Raw genomic sequence first — 16,330 nt, forward strand, 5'->3', positions numbered from 1 at the left:
AGCAAGCTTTATAGTTAAAGTTCTGTCAGTCAGCACTTCCATTATAAACTTCAAATTTTAGGGATTGATATGCAATGCATTTCTTTATTTGAGAGGTTCTTCATTTCCCTGAAGCCATGGAAGCCTGGTAACCTGCTGGCCTAAGATTATTTCTTTTTTACTATGTCCATTATTTGGAGATTTTTTTATTCCAAATAGACTGTTTCAGTTTCACAGAGTTTCTTTTTATCTGTGTGTATCTTCCTCCTACTGTGTTTATTGCTGATTTTATTATCCACTGATGATCGTGTGGTGGTTTATGCACATGTAGACAATATTATACATAGAAACTCTCAAATGTTAACTGAAAAAATATTTGGAGTAGGAACTTGGCCTATTGCATCTCACATAAAATAAGTTGATGATTTAAGTTCTAGAAAAAAGCATGGAAATCTGTTTGTAGTTTGATTATTTTGTATGTGTTTTTTGGAGAGTGGGAAGAAAGTAAATAGAACTCAAAGCCCAGCTTTAATTGAAACTGAAAATTGTGCTAATAGTTGATAGTAGTAAATAACATGTTGTATGTCATTTGATAACTGTTTTAGTTGCGGGGGAAGGGTTGGAGAGTGACTAGGAACAGGATAGCTTCATGTTTCTGTGACTTACTTTAGCTCAATTGCAAAGTAAATTAAATAGAATCTGTAAATCAATAAATATCTAAACCAGAAAAAAATTAGATATGCATTAAAATTCAGAGAGCATAACTGTTGAGGCGTATGTAAATTCTGGTTGTAACGTGACAGCTTTTTTTTTCTTTAAACACAGATCATCTAAAACAGGAGATTCTTGAAACCAGCTAAAGACACTTCAAGTTTTTAATATAATTGTATTTGTGGAAAATGATGATTATATTTCAGTTTGGGGCATTGTGATGATATATGCTCAGTATAACTTCTCATATATTCTGAGTTTGTATTTATGAATTGTGTGAAGCAATATACCGGTAGATAGTGTATACAACTCCATATTATGCAACTGTGCTTTTTGCTTGCAGACAGACTGTTCCTGCAAATGAGACTTGTTGAAACCTTCCTATAAAAATATTTTAAATAAACTTCACTCTGTTGACTTGAGATAAATGAAATGTGGAATACAAACAATGGGTACATCCAAAAAGTTCTCAGCTTTCTGTTTGTGGGAGCTTATAAAAGCTGGGGGTTTTGTTGTTGGGTTTTTTTTGGTCATAATACTGTGAGGTCATTTATATATGCATGGTATAAAAAAAGCAAGAGAATGTTAGCAAGTTCCATTTTTAAAAATTCAGCAAATAGAAGGTGATTAATTATAAATATTTAATTGTAAAAATGTCCAGCAGAACACAACTGTTTATCTCATGAATAGGGCCCTACCAAATTCAGAGTCCATTTCAGGGCTGGCCTTACCATACCTGAGGCGAACTGAGGTGACTGCCTGAGGTGCCAGACTGGGGCGGGGGGGAAGGGGGTGCCACTAGGACACAGTGTAGAAAATTGAGTCTGCTGCTGGTGCATATGTATTCTCTCTGCTTTAGATGCACAGAGATGGTGGAGTGCTGTGCTGGAGGAAGGAGGGCACAAGAGACATAACAGGCAGACAGGAGAAAAGGTGAGAGGGAATAGGGTGGCCAGATGTCCCGATTTTATAGGGACAGCCCCGATTTTGGGGGCTTTTTCTTATATAGGCTCCTATTACTTATATAGGCTCCCCACCCCCGTCCCGATTTTTCACATTTGCTGTCTGGTCACCCTCTGAGGGAATAACGGAAAGCAGCAGGAGCTGCAGGGAGACAGAGGAGGAGGAGCCTCTTATGTACCTCTCTAGCACCCCCAGGAGCATGGACTGATTAACACCAGCTTCTCAGGAAGCTTCCTGTTTCCTGCTGCTTCCCTGAACCCACATGAGGAGAACAGGCAGTCAACTGAAGTAGTAGGAGCCAGTTAGGCCCTTAAGACACTGATATCTTCCCTCACTCAGGCCCTGCTACCAGCCTGCTTATTTAGGGTTACCATATGTCCGTATTTTCTTGGACATGTCTGGCTTTTTAGTATTTAATCACCGTCCGGGAGGATTTTTAAATATATAAAAATGTCCAGAAAATACGGATGTGTGATAACCCTACCCACTGCCCTTCTCTCCTCTTGGGGTGTCAGCTCGCTGCAGCCTGCAGATTGCAACCCGCCCCCAGTGCAGCTACAACCCCGCGCCCCACGGCTAGGAGCAGTGGTGTCTCTGCAGCCAGCTGCGGGTGGGGGGAGACCCGCGGCTGTTTCTCCCTTCTCTGAGCATCCCCCGTGGCGCTGGCAGAGCCTCAGTCTCCCCCCTCCGCCCCGGCCATGCAAGAAGCCCCCCCCGCCAGTGGTCCGTGCAGCTGGGGCTGCCTCCTCCCCTCCTCCCCCCCCCCGCTTCTGCAGAGCTGCTGCCGGCGCAGGAGAAAGTTTCTCGGCGTGCAGCGACGGCTCCCGGGAGCCCGAGATTCCTTCCCCCTCCCCCGCAGGAAGGGCCCGCACTGCAGCGCCTCCCACAGCTGCCCAGCCTGAGCTGCTGCAGCTTCGCCAAGTCCCGCTGGGGGTGGGGTGGAGGCCCCCTGAGCCCGGGGGCAAGGCCCGGGCCACACATGCAGCACTTCTGTGCTTCAGCCCGGCCAGAGAGGGAGGCCGCAGCTGGGATGCAGCCTTGCAGGTGGGAGCACGTTGGGGCTGGGATGCCCAGCTTGGGGGCAGGCCCAGGGCCTGAAGCAACTTCCTGCCCCCCCGGCTCTTGCTGCTACTGCGCAGGGGAAGCGCCTGGCCGGGGGCGCATGGGCTGGAGAGTGGCGGGAGCCAGGAAAGTTGGAGTCCGGGGAGAAGGCAGCTGTTTTGCGTGGCTGGGAGGGAGTGGGGAGGAGGGGGAATGTGGCGCGCTCAGGGGAGGAGGCAGGGCTGGGGTGGGGATTTGGGGAAGGGGTCCAATGGGGGCAGGGAGGGGGTGCAGTTGGGGCGGGGACTTTGGTGAAGGGGTTGGAATGGGGGCAGGAAAGTGGTGGAGTTGGGGCAGGGCCAGGGCCCCTTGTGGAGTGTCCTATTTTTTCAATGTTCAGATATGGTAACCCTAGCTTATTTGTTCCCTTCAACTGAGTGTTGAGATCCATTATAGCTGGCACAGAACAGCAGTCATGAGTGAAAGAAGAAAACGCCCCTCTGGGGCAGCATTCAGAAAAAGCAAGCAAGCAAAGGAAGCTTTTCTATCTAAGCAGGAAGACGCTCTCCTGAGATACATAGACACAGATGTTCACGGTGAGCCTTCCGGCCCCAGTGAGGATGTGAGTGGTGAGGAGATGTCTGATCTTCCAGTTAGTCTGAATGCAGATGACCTGGCAGCTACAGCAGCATCCATATCTTCATCTCAAATGGCTGTAACCATGCACATTCCTGAAGAAAAGTGTAGATCAGAGAAGAGTGTGGTGGAAGCGCAAGAAACAGCTGCTGCTGAGTTTAGTTCCTTAAGTCTAGATGATCCAGGACTGTGGACCCACTTGAACGGTAGCCTGAGGGACTTCCTTGTACTGCATGGGCCACAGCAAGTGAAAAACTTCATGTTCCCCAAAGACAATGAAAATAGAAGTTTCCATCCAACACATTACTGGCATGAAATCTCCAATGATGACAAAGTGGAGAGGCCCCGGCTTATGTGCTCAAAAACCCAGAATGCTGCATACTGTTTTTGTTGCAAATTCTTCCAGGCTAATGTTCCAGCCACATTGGGTTCTACAGGAACAAAGGACTGGAAAAATCTGGCTAGAAATCTGGCATGCCATGAGAAGGCAGCAAATCACCAGAGAGCATTCCATAGGTGGAAAGAGATTGAGATGAGACTAAGGTTAAAGGCCACCATAGATGATCAACATCAAGAGAAGATTGCATCAGAGTTTCTTTACTGGCAAAATATTCTGAAAAGGCTCATTGCCATTGTGAGAGTGCTTGCTACCCAACACCTAGCACTGTGTGGCACTTCAGATTAGCTGTATGTGCTAATGGAAACTTCCTTAAAATTGCGGAGCTGATGGCTGAGTTTGATTCTGTACTCCGGGAGCATCTAAGAGTCGCCACCCAAGAAATGTACACGCACCACTACCTTGGAAAAACAATTCAAAATGAGATCATACAGTTACTGGCAACAAAAGTCAAACAGAAGATTGTGGCAGATCTGAAGTCAGCAAGATATTACTCTGTTATTCTGGACTGCACACCTGACATCAACCATATGGAACAAATGACTTTAATGGTGCGTTTTGTAACAACAACAGAACCTAGTGAAAATGTCCCTGCATTGGTGACTGTCAGAGAGCATTTTCTAGAATTTATTGACATTGATGATACTATAGGAGTTGGTATGACAAATGTGCTTCTTCAAAAGCTGGGGTACGGGAATTGTGATAGCTGATATCAGAGGTCAGGGTTACGATAATAGGGCCAACATGAGAGGAAAGAACAGAGAAATGCAGACATGGATCTGAGAGTTAAACCCTCGAGCTTTTTTTTGTCCCATGCAGTTCTCATTCATTGAACTTGGTGGTCAGTGATGCAGCTTCAGCTTCTAGTGAGGCTGCTGAATTTTTTAATGTAATTCAAAGCATCTATGTATTTTTCTCTGCATCAGCTCATCGATGGCAAATTTTGAAGCAACATCTGGGAACATCGTCTCTGACACTGAAACCACTGAGTGCCACATGATGGGAAAGTCGAGTGGAGACGATAAAGCCTATCAAACACCAAATTGGGAAGATAGATGATGCCATAGTTGCCATTATGGAGGATAATGCTATGACAGGAACTGTTCTTGGGAGAACAGTGGCAGAGGGAAGTAGGATCACCAGAAACATACATAACTTCAAATTTCTGTGTGGCTTAGTGTTGTGGCATGACATACTGTTTGAAATAAATATTGTAAGCAAGAGACTCCAAGGTGTTGACCCCTTGATATATCTGGAGTGACGGAACAACTGGACAAAGCAAAGTCATACCTACAGTCTTACCGGTCAGATGAGGGATTTCAAAAAGTTCTGAAGAGTGCACAGAAGTTGGCAGAGGAACTTCACACTGAAGCTATTTTCTCCCCCATTCAAGAATACAAGAGTAACTGAAGAAGACGACTTTTTGATTACTAGGCACAGGGATAATCCCATAAGAGACCCCAAACAACAATTCAAAGTTGAATTCTTTAACCAGATGCTAGATTGTGCAATACAGTCAGTTGAGGAACGTTTCATGCAGCTCAAGGAACACAGCAGTATATTTGGGATGTTGTATGATATTCCAAAACTCCTCACTATACCTGAAGAAGATCTACACCAGCAATTCAGGGCACGAGAGGCAGTGTTGACACATGATGACATGCGTGATATTGATGCGAGTGATTTAGGTGATGAACTGAATGCCCTTTCAAAATACATTTCAGCAGGATCAACTCCAAAGGCTGTTCTGGAATATATGTGCACAAATAAGATGACCACCCTCTTTCCAAATGCTTTTGTTGCTCTGCGCATACTTCTAACGCTTCCTGTAACAGTTGCCAGTGGAGAACGCAGCTTCTCCAGGCTGAAGTTAATAAAAACACATCTACGCTCCACAATGACACAGGAGAGGCTGGTTGGCCTTGCAGTCATCTCAATAGAGCATGAGCTGGGCCAGACTGTGGACCTTCAGCAGGAAGCAGTTCAAATCTTTGCAACCAAGAAGGCACGGAAAGCACCACTTTGATTATTCAAACAGATAAAAATGCCAGTGTTTACTATGCAGACAATAAAAATTACTTTTGCTGTTCAGGCATTTGAAAGTTAAGTGTTACTTAAAATTTTTGAACAAAGCATTTTAAGTTGTTAGTTCTCCTTTATTGGGGTAGGTAGCAGAGCAGTACCGTGAGAGGAGTAGAACAGGAAGAAGGCAGAATTGAGACCTTTCAAAGTTTTGGCCCAAGTGAGAGGGTATGGGGGCATCATTTGAGCTCCACGCCTCAGGTGCTAAAATGTTGTGGGCTGGCCATGGTCCATTTTGGTCAATTTCATGGTAATAGGATTTTTAAAAATCGTAAATTTCATGATTTCAGTTTATTTAAATCTGAAATTTCATGGTGTTGTAATTGTAGAGGTCCTGACCCAAAAATGAGTTGTGGAGGGTCGCAAGGTCATTGTAGGGGGTGTTGTGGTAGTGCTATCCTTACTTCTGCACTGCTGCTGGTGGCAGTATTGCCTTCAGAGCTGGGCAGCTGGAGAGCGGCAGCTGTTGGCCGGGAGCCCAGCTCTGAAGGCAGAGCTACCGTCTGTAACAGCACGGAAGGCAGGATGGCATGGAATGGTATTGCCATCCTTACTTCTCTGTTGCCGCCTGCAGAGCTGGGCCCTCAGTCAGCAGCTGACACTCTCCAGCTGCCCAGCTCTGAAGGCAGCAGCACAGAAGTAAGGGTGGCATGGTATGGCATGGTATGGCATTGCCACTCTTACTTCTGCACTGCTCCTGGTGGAGCACTGCCTTCAGAGCTGGGCGCCTGGCCAACAGACGCTGCTCTCCAGCTGCCCAACTCTGAAGGCAGCGCAGAAGTAAGGCTGGCTATACCACAACTGCCTTAAAATAACCTTGTGACCCCCCTGCAACTTCCTGTTTGGTCCGGACCCCAATTTGAGAAATGCTGGTCTCCCTTGTGAAATCTGTATAGTACAGGGTAAAACATGCAAAAGACCAGATTTCACGGCCCGTGATGCATTTTCATGGCCGTGAATTGGTAGGGCCGTACTCATGAACTACTGGGAGTTATTGCACTTTTTTTTTGCAAGTACACTTTTTTTTTTTTTGAAGTGGTTTAATGAAAGAATATCACTTGTTGTTTTGATAGTTGCCCCCCCCCCCACCTCATGCTCTGTACACTCCCCTCCCCCTGGAAAAGTAGGGGAGTATGAGATAGAAATAATTGCCATAATCCTTTTTCTACTTTGAAGATGTGTATACAGTACTATCTGAAAGAGGTTTAAAATAATATGACCTAACACTAATGAGGAAATTAATTCAGGCTGATAACAGGAATAATTTCTGAATAGTGAAAACAATTACATATTGAAAAAAGACTTTCCAAGCAAGAATACCAGAGCCCACTATTGGACTTCTTATCCCTTTCAATGGAGGATTAAATTTTACTGGAAACTAAGCATGGAAACAGCTAAATAATTAAATGTGGAAGGGGATCAGATTAAATGGCCATAGTGGTTTACTTTTTTAATCCTAAAATCTGATTCTAGAGATGCTACAAAACTGTTTGCCGACAACTAAATCGATCCCTGAGAGTGTGTTGCAGTTCTTCTAAAATAAAAGTTTCTTGGTCATGTGATGGACAGCAGTGAGGTAGTATTGTAAGGATCATTTCCCTCCCAATCATACTTGGTAACATAATGCAGGGTGGCCTCCTTCCTATTTAAATTACAGTTCTACTCTCAAGTGAATAAGAAGCATCCCTCCCTTCCTCCTTGCATGTTGTATAACTTTTCCCCACTTACTTCCTTGAGAAAAGTTAAGTAAAATAGTCATCCTTAACATTTTAAAAGGCTCTCTGGAGCATATTCTCTTAATGCAGTCTTGCACTGTGTGAGATACCTTCTCCATTAATGTAATTACTTGTATGAGAATGAAGGAAAGGGAAGATGCCATGTGCTTTAGAGCACAATTCCCAAGTACCATGCATTCACCCACGAAAGCTTATGCTCCAATACATCTGTTAGTCTTAAAGGTGCCACAGGACTCTCTGTTGCTTTTTACAGATCCAGACTAACACGGCTACCCCTCTGATACAAGTACCTTTGAATGTTTATAGTAGTAGATCAGTTCGATTCAGGGAGTTAGTAGTTCCTGGTACTTCAAAATGGGAAACGGAGCCAACATTATGGAGAAAAATAAAAGTGTATGAAAAGTAAGGTTGTTGAGTCCATTAGATCGCAAGTGTTTAAAGGCTGCATTCAAGGGGAAGGAAATGGCTGCCCTGGGATTTTTGGGAGACCTGCAAAACATTTTTTCCCTACCAGGATCGTATCACTATACAAATGGCTGGCTTGAGGATTTGGTTCAGGGTTAGTGAGATATTTTCCTTATGCTTCTAAGTAACTCATATTATTTAAAAAAATGTTCATATGGGATCTCTGGCTTTCCCCATGTCCTCTTCCTGTAGAAGTAGGAGAAGCTGCATGTGCAGAAGGAATCTGTCTCAGAGCCAGGAGTAGAATGCAGTAGTTAGGGTGACCAGATGTCCTGATTTTATAGGGACAGTCCCAATATTTGAAGCTTTTTCTTATATAGAAGCCTATTACCCCTCACCCCTTTCCCGATTTTTCACACTTGCTGACTGGTCATCCTAGCAGTAGTGCTTACACCACTAGATCATGCTACCTTTCATGCTATTGAGCTGCTGCCCCTCCTTGCAGCTAAAGGTTGCCCATCCCACTGGGAAGGGTCTTGTGGTGGCCATTGTGAAGCAGTGCTCTCCACAGCTGCAGGCAAATATAAAGTCATTCCAGAAATCAAGGAAACAGTGACTACAGTTTCCTCAACTTCAAAGACCTACCCAGGACTAGAGCAGGTGAAGTGGGAGTCATGAGTAGAGTTGCCAACTTTAACCGAACACCCTTGCCCTGACCCCTGCCCTGCCCCTCCTATGAGGCCCCATCCATGACCTGCCCCTTCTCTGAATTACCACCTCCTGCTCACTCTATTTCCCCCCCCCTCTGTTGTTCACTCTCCCCACCCTCATTCACTCACTCATTTTCACTGGGCCGGCTCAGGGGGCTGGGGTGTGGGAGGGTGGGAAGACTCCGGCTGAGGGTGTGGGCTCCTGGGTGGGGCCAGAAATGAGTTCAGAGGGGGCTCCAGGCTGAGGCAGTGGGTTGGGATGCGAGAGGGGGTGAGGGCTCCAGCTGGGGGGGCAGGCTCTGGGGTGGGGCCAGGAGTGAGGTGTTTTCTGTGCAGGAGGGGGCTCTGAGGGCTGAGGGGTTTGGAGTGCAGGAGGGGGCTCTGGGCTGGGGCAGGAGGTTGGGGTGCAGGAGGTGTGAGGGCTCTGGCTGGAGGTGCAGACTCTGGGGTGGGGCTGGGGATGAGGGGCTTGGGGTGCAGGAGGGTGCTCTGGGCTGGGATCAAGCGGTTCGGAGGGTGGGAGGAGGATCAGGGCTGGGGCAGGGGGGTTAGGGTGTGTGTGTTGGGGGGCCGGGCCCAGGAATGCAGGCTCCAGGCAGCACTTACCTCAAGTAGTTCCCGGAAGCAGTGGATGTCCCACCTCTGGCTCCTACGTGGAGGTGCAGCCAGGCGGCTCTGCACGCTGCCCCGTCCTCAGGCGCCACCCCCGCAGCTCTGTTGGCTGTGGTTTCTGGCCAATGGGAGCTGCGGGGGCGGTGCTTGGGGGGGCGGGGGAAACGTGTGGAGCCCCCTGGCTGCCCCTACACCTAGGAGCCGGAGGGGGACATGCTGGCTGCTTCCCAGGAGCCGCACGGCACGTAGGCTAGCAGGGAGCCTGCCAGCCCTGCTGTGCAGCGGAGCCAACCGGACAGTCAATGGCCAGCTGACCAGAGCCACCAGGATCCCATTTCAACCGGGTGTTCCGGTCGAAAACCAGACACCTGGTCATCCTAGTGAGTAACCATGATCTTTAGGAAAAATCAGTAATAAGCTTCTAACCCTAATAATGTGTTTACATTGGTCTGCATTTCAATGTTATTTTCACTAGGAAAAGGGCTAGAAGCTTACCTTTTTTAAATAAAAAGGCTTAGCCCTTACATTTCTAGTTCTATCTCCCTGGATTTCATATAGAACCCAAAGGCTGGCAGTGCTGAGAAGTTGACTTATTTGCATGAGTTTACTATTGTGACTGGTGGGGATATACCTATCATGAAATTACTTCTAGTGGTGGATATGGAAAAGGGAAAATAGCGACAGAAAACTATAATAAATTTAGGACCAGACAGCCTATTTCTTAGAATTCTGTAGGAATTAAAGAATGAAGTAGCTGAGCTACTAATAAAAAAATAATTAAAAATGGCACAGCAATCAGAGGACTAGAAGGTGGTCAATGTTGTAACTTCCTCTTTACAAAGAGCTAAATGTGAGCCTAGGAATTACACGGGTTAGCTGCCGCTTAGTATCAAGGGAGGGATAGCTCAGTGGTTTGAGCATTGGCCTGCTAAACCCACGGGTCCACTTAGGGATCTGGGGCAAAATCAGTACTTGGTCCTGCTAGTGAAGGCTGGGGGCTGGACTCAATTACCTTTCGGGGTCCCTTCCAGTTCTATGAGATAGGTATATCTCCATATAAAAATTTGGGAGTAATGTGAAAGATCCAGTTACAGAGTAGGGGACTGCAATATGGTAAGGGGAAAATCAGTGTAGCATTTGTAAGGGTAAATCATGCTTTCCTAATTTGGTAGAATTTAATTTTTAAAGAGTTAACACTTTAGTGAAAAAGTAGAAACTGTAGATTTAATTGAGACTTTCTAAGGCATTTGCTGAAATCTTACACAAGAGGCTGTTATGGAAACCTGGTAACCATGGAGTAAGAAGTAAAGCACCCCTGTTATTGGTTAAAAACAACGTAAGAAATAACAAATAAGTAGGAATATCAACCTCCAGGTGAATCTTACAGCCAGTTCCCAATGTGGAAAAATGACTGTTAGTGGAGTACTTCAGGGATAAGACGGGGAGTAGTGCTGGCTGAGAATTTTCCACAGAAATTGGATTTTCAATTAAACATTTTTGTTTGTTTGTTAAAAGTTTCTGCTTTCCACAGAAAATTTTGATTTTGAAGTTGAAATTTTCGGTGAGAAACAAACAGTTTCCAACCAGGTCTAGAGAGGATGTTCCAAGCAAGGAAAGATTTTAAAAAGCAAAACAAAACTAACAAACAACCACCCCTTCCGCCCCCTCCTCTTTTCTCCTCCTCCCCCTCCCCCCCCCCAAAAAAAAAGAAAAGAAAAAGAAAAAATAATCCCAAGCCAATCCTGAGATGATTTGGCTGGAAAGGAGAAGAGTAAATGGATGGATATATGAGACAAATATATATAATATGATAAAATAAAATAATATCTGGTTGGATGCTGATATTATGGAAAATGATAAATAGAAGAAGACAACACTATGAATAGTAAAGGATACAAATTGAAAACTGATGAAAGAAAATACTTTTTATGCACCATATAATTAATCTGTGGAATTCACTGCCATATATTTGGGTAAACATCTTATCAACATTTAAAAAAAAGTTTAGACATTTATAGGGATAAATATAGTATTTGCAGTTACATAAGCTAAGATACTGGTTATGAAAAATATCCAAATTATAAACTAATCACTACCCATGGTAAAGAAGAAAGTCTGCTCAATAGGTTGTTATTACATGCTTAGCTAGGTATATTGGGAAGTTTGTTCATTTTCCCCTCAAACATCCATCATAGGCCATTGTTAGAGAGGGAATATTTGTCTAGCTGGATTATTGGTTTGGTTCATTATGATGCATAGTAACATCCCCATCAGTCCTATGGTGAAGGTGAATAAAATGTAGCACAGTAACTGCACATCAAAAGGCATGGAATGGGGTGCTGATATTTTATTTCCTGCCGTTGCTCTTACATGCAAGGGGAACATAACGCCTTGTTAGGACTTGAAAAATGTACCAGATACTAACTAGCAGAGGTTTAATCTGCTGGGTGAAAGGCCCCACTAGCATAGGGTTACCATATTTAAGGTTTTAAAAAAGAGGACACTCCACGGGGCCCTGGCCCCGCACCTTCCCCGCCCCAACTCCGCGCCTTACCCACCCTGGCCCCACCCAACTCCGCCCCTTCTCCAAAGTTTCCGCCCCAACTCCGCCCCTTCCCGGCCACGCCCGACTCCGCCCCCTCCCCTGAGAGCCCCGCATTCCCCCTCCTCCCTCCCAGCCACGCAAAACAGCTGCCCGAGCGCTACCGGCTTCTGGGTTTGCCGGGCAGCCCCCAGACCTCCAGAGCCGCTGCACCCCGGGCCGGGCGCTTCCCCAGCACAGCCGGAGCCCGGGAGGGGAAGCGCCCGGCTGGGGATGCAGGGTCTGGAGGTATGGGGACTGCCCGGCAAACCGTGAAGCCAGTAGCTCTCAGGCAGCTTGGCTCTTACAGAGCTGAGGAGTCAGGGAGCAGCAGCAGTCACCGGAGCCCGCTCTAAGGTAAGCCAGGGATGCCAGCAAAGCTGGGAGTATTTTTCTTGGACATGTTCGGCTTTTTGGAAATTCCCCCCGGACGAGGGTTTGATAACCAAAAAGCCGGACATGTCTGGGCAAAACCGGACGTATGGTAACCCTACACTAGCAAAGAGCCTGGGGAAATGACTGGTACTCAGCACTAGATGGAGGAAAGTGCTTCAAGTCCTAGACTTTTAAGGTAAGAAAAGATGATTTGATTATCTAATCTAATCTCTTGTATAACAGTCACCCATGCCAGTCACTCCAGTACTGGGCTCAATAACTTGTATTTGACTAACGCATACTTTCCAGAAAGGCATCCAGTCTTGATTGAAGATCTACTTACCCAAGTGCCATCACAATGTTATTCCCCAGTTCCTGACTGAGGGCTTCATTTTTTAATCAGCCTCTGGCTAGTAGGTGATTTTAATAAATAAACTTGGAGCTTCTGCACTTATGACTGTGGGAAGGGAAATGTTTCAGTCCCCATTCCTGCCTCACCACTGACAAGGATGGGGTATCTCTAGTACTCTTCCCTTCCCCAGAGCCTCCTGGCTGCTGTGGGGGTGGGAGAGTAAGGAGAAAGAAGTATCTCCTGTTCTTTTCACCTCCATTTTCCATTTTGTTGGGTGGTCCTCACAGGGCTAGATTCACCATGGGGACTTAAGCACTGCAATTCTCAGCGTTGCAGCACCTAGCTTTAGGCTGTCTAGAGGAATTCACAGCCTCAAGTTAAGCTCCCTATAGAATACATGGGGAGAGTTTGACACCTAAAAAAGGAACTCACAAGAGACAACCTGCTAAGCAGAGATCTGTCTAAGGTAGCCTGTAGGAAATGCCTAAGAGAGGTGTATAGTCTACTCTCCACTCTCAAAGGGAGTCAGGGCCCCAAATCAGATTAGTGGTTTTTCACCAAAAAAAGCAGGAAAGGTGGTGACATTGCTCCCTCTCCCCAGGCTTTTTGCCCAGTGGATATAGCATTTACAGAGGGTGTAGGAGATCTGGGTTCAAATCCCCCCCTCTGCCTAGCAGAGGCAGTGAGATTCGGGTCTCCCACCTCTCAGTTGAGTGCCCTAATGACTGGCTATAGGGTATTCTGTGGGGCTTAAAGCCTCTGCTGTTGGAGATGTTTCACTGTGTATACATTAAGTCAGGGATCAGCAACCTTTGGCACATGGCCCACCAGGGTAAGCCCCCTAGCGGGCTGGGCTGGTTTGTTTACCTACTGCGTCTGCAGGTTCGGCTGATCGCAGTTCCCAGTGGCCGCGGTTCACCGCTCCAGGCCAATTGGGGCTGTGGGAAGCCGTGGCCAGCATATCCCTCGGCCCGTGCTGCTTCCCGCAGCTCCCATTGGCCTGGGACGGCGAACCATGGCCAGTGGGAGCTACGATTGGCTGAACCTGTGGATGCGGCAGGTAAACAAACTGGCCCAGCCTGCCGGGGGCTTACCCTGGCAGGCCACGTGCCAACGGTTGCCAATCCCTGCATTAAGTATTAATTGGGGCAGAGGAGAGTGAGAGAGAAGAGTGGTTAGGGCACTCACCTGGGAGATGGGAGATCTGGGTTAGGTCCCTGCTCCACATCAGGCAGAATGGAGATGGGTGCTTGGGTGAGAGCTCTAACCACTGGGTCTGAGGGTGGCAGCAGCACCTCTGCCCCCTGTGTTGTGTGTGGAGCTTGACCCAGTAGACATTCTCCAAGGTGGGGGAACACCTTGTTTGTGAATCCCATCAGGGTTTAGGCATGAGTTAGGTACTGAGCTGCTGGTTGGTGTCAGGAATTAGGCAGCTGTACACATATCCAGCTGCCAAAATTTAGGCACCTGGAAGAATGTAATGGTGGAAACATAGTGTACGTGTACACTGCAATAAAAGACATGTGGCATGGCTGTGGCTGGTCCACGTCAGTTGACTTGGACAGGCTCGTGGGACTCGGGCTGCAGGACTATAAAATGGTGTGTAAATGAACAGACTTGGTCTGGGGTCAAGGCCCCACAGAAGGGGTGGGTCTCAGAGCCCGGGCTCCAGCCCAAGCCCAAATGTCTACACAACATGAGCCCTGAGAGCTTGAGTCAATTGACCTGGGCTCTGAGACTCAGTTCTGTAATTTGTTTATTGCAGTGTTGATGTACCCTAGGTGCCTACAGGGGTTAGGCAGCCCCTGAGTGGTGGTTTTGTGAAAGTCAGTGGTGTCTAAATAGTGGACTTATTGTGCCTAAAGTGACAGTTTGGTGTCTAAGTCCTTCTTGTGAATCTATTCTCCAGTGCCTACCTCTGCTGCTTATAGCTTTGCCAAGCAGCAGTATGGAATGGACTTGATTCTGGACAGTTTCACTCCTGCAGAGGGATTTTGAATAGGCTTGATGAAACTGACTAGAGTCTTCTTCATTTCAGTCTCCTGCTGCCTGGTAAAAGAGGCTGTTGTGCTTTATTTTATTTATTTTCCATTGTGGGAGTGTTAGCTTTAACTTTGACTTTCTTGGCTTTCATCTGTTTGTGTCACAATCTTTGCTATTTAAACTTTCTTCTTACATTTATACTTCCAAACTTTACTCTGTTATGGATTTTGGTGCCCCCCTGCCCCCTCCCCCAAAAAGTTTATTTTGAGAGTATAACTTTAAATAGCTAGTTCCTCCCATGGGCTGCTGTATAAATCAGTGCTGTGGAGAGGAGTTGGGGACAGCACTATGTGGCAATGTTACAAGCAGTTTCTGTAGGTCTCTTGGGAATATCTGGGATTCAGATGAAGATATATAGTACTGCTGTGTAACAGTTTGAGATATCTTGAAGGTCAGATTAAATGACCAGTAGTGGGGGCCAATAGAGCTATTAAGAGTTTGTTCCTAAGGAAATCTGTTAATCCTTCTCTTTGTTACATTTGAAGCTGCACACTATCAAAACTACTCTATGTGCTTGCCTTAGTCTAGTAGTGTCAGTGTTTTATCAACAGATAACTGAGCCGCTCTAAAAAAAATTGGAAAATGGAGCTGTGACTAGCTATTTTTTGTTTTGTATGATTTTTCTTCTAAATATAAACTGAAAAGAGTATTAAGGAAAACTTGAGAGAATTGGTAAGTGATAACTCTATTTAATATAGTATGTACCATAGGTTGAAATAGAATGTCAACAATCTGATTAGATCATAAGACAACAAAACAAACTGAAATAAATATTTTTCTTGTCTTTATACATGTGTAAAAGACATTAAATTTTTTTAAAAAGGTATGAGAATTACATTTATTTTCCTGGAAAATTAGTCTACCTGCCTATTTTAGAATTATCCTATTCTTAGTATCTAATTGTAATTATGTAAATCATAATTATTGAGCTTAATTAATTTTTTTCTCTTCAAAATTTGTGTGTGTGTGTGTGTGCTTTTAGATGTCCACATAAATAGCATTGCTGTATATTCTCACACTGTAACTGATATTTCTTTGCTGGAACCTGGTATTATTTTCAGAATAGTGTGTGTGTGTGTGTGTTAAATCACATTCTAAAGAATTATTCTTAATTTTATACACATTTTTCATTGGAGTCTTAAACATTATGAATCCTTTTTTATGACTCTGAATATGGGGGAGTTATTGGGAGCTTTAAAGAACTAATTTTTAAAAAGTGCAACCTGCAACTTTAGTCACCATGTTAAAAGCAAATGCTTGCTGAACGCTTCCCGATTAATCCTTGGTATCCAGATAAAGCGAAACAGGTGAGGGTCAACTTAAGTTTGTTTAAAATGTTTGTGCCTTACTTTTATTTTTCGTGTAGTAAATTGTTAACAAGAGCCTCTTTCACCTTCTATTCACCCTGTTTGTGGGCTAGACTTTGTCATTCTTATTCATTTTGAATAGTACTTTATTCCACACTGCAAGTAGTCCACGGCAACTCATAGACTAAGGTACTGCTCAGCATGAGCAAGGTGCGTAAAATCTGTCCCTAAATGAATCATAGTTGTAATGGGTTTTGTCTGTGTGTATTTTGTTGTTTTGTTTTTTAAATCAGGTATTTGTTTAGTTTCCTATTTCCTGATCCTACCGTCTTTACTCATGCAAAACTTCCACTGATGTCTCTGGGAGACTTCAGCCCAGAGATTTCATTGGGAGTTTTGT

The 16,330-nt window shown here is 45.4% G+C and overlaps 1 protein-coding gene across 4 annotated transcripts in view; it reads left to right on the top strand.

Annotated features, from left to right (window-relative positions):
* Window positions 1-16,330, top strand: part of SLC7A2 (solute carrier family 7 member 2) — a 125,176-nt gene that overhangs the window by 52,906 nt on the left and 55,940 nt on the right. Inside the window, exon 1 of one of the 4 annotated variants that reach the window (XM_054029440.1) lies at window positions 3,305-3,308. The exons of 1 other annotated variant lie outside the window; for it this stretch is intronic. The gene's annotated coding sequence lies outside the window, so the exon portion shown is untranslated. Of the gene's footprint in view, window positions 1-3,304; window positions 3,309-14,927; window positions 15,296-16,120; window positions 16,141-16,330 lie in introns of those variants that run through there. 2 more of the 4 variants (XM_054029437.1, XM_054029441.1) reach the window with 2 other exon arrangements.

Source organism: Malaclemys terrapin, chromosome 5 (genome assembly GCF_027887155.1).
Source record: "Malaclemys terrapin pileata isolate rMalTer1 chromosome 5, rMalTer1.hap1, whole genome shotgun sequence".
Taxonomy (NCBI): Eukaryota; Metazoa; Chordata; order Testudines; family Emydidae; genus Malaclemys; species Malaclemys terrapin.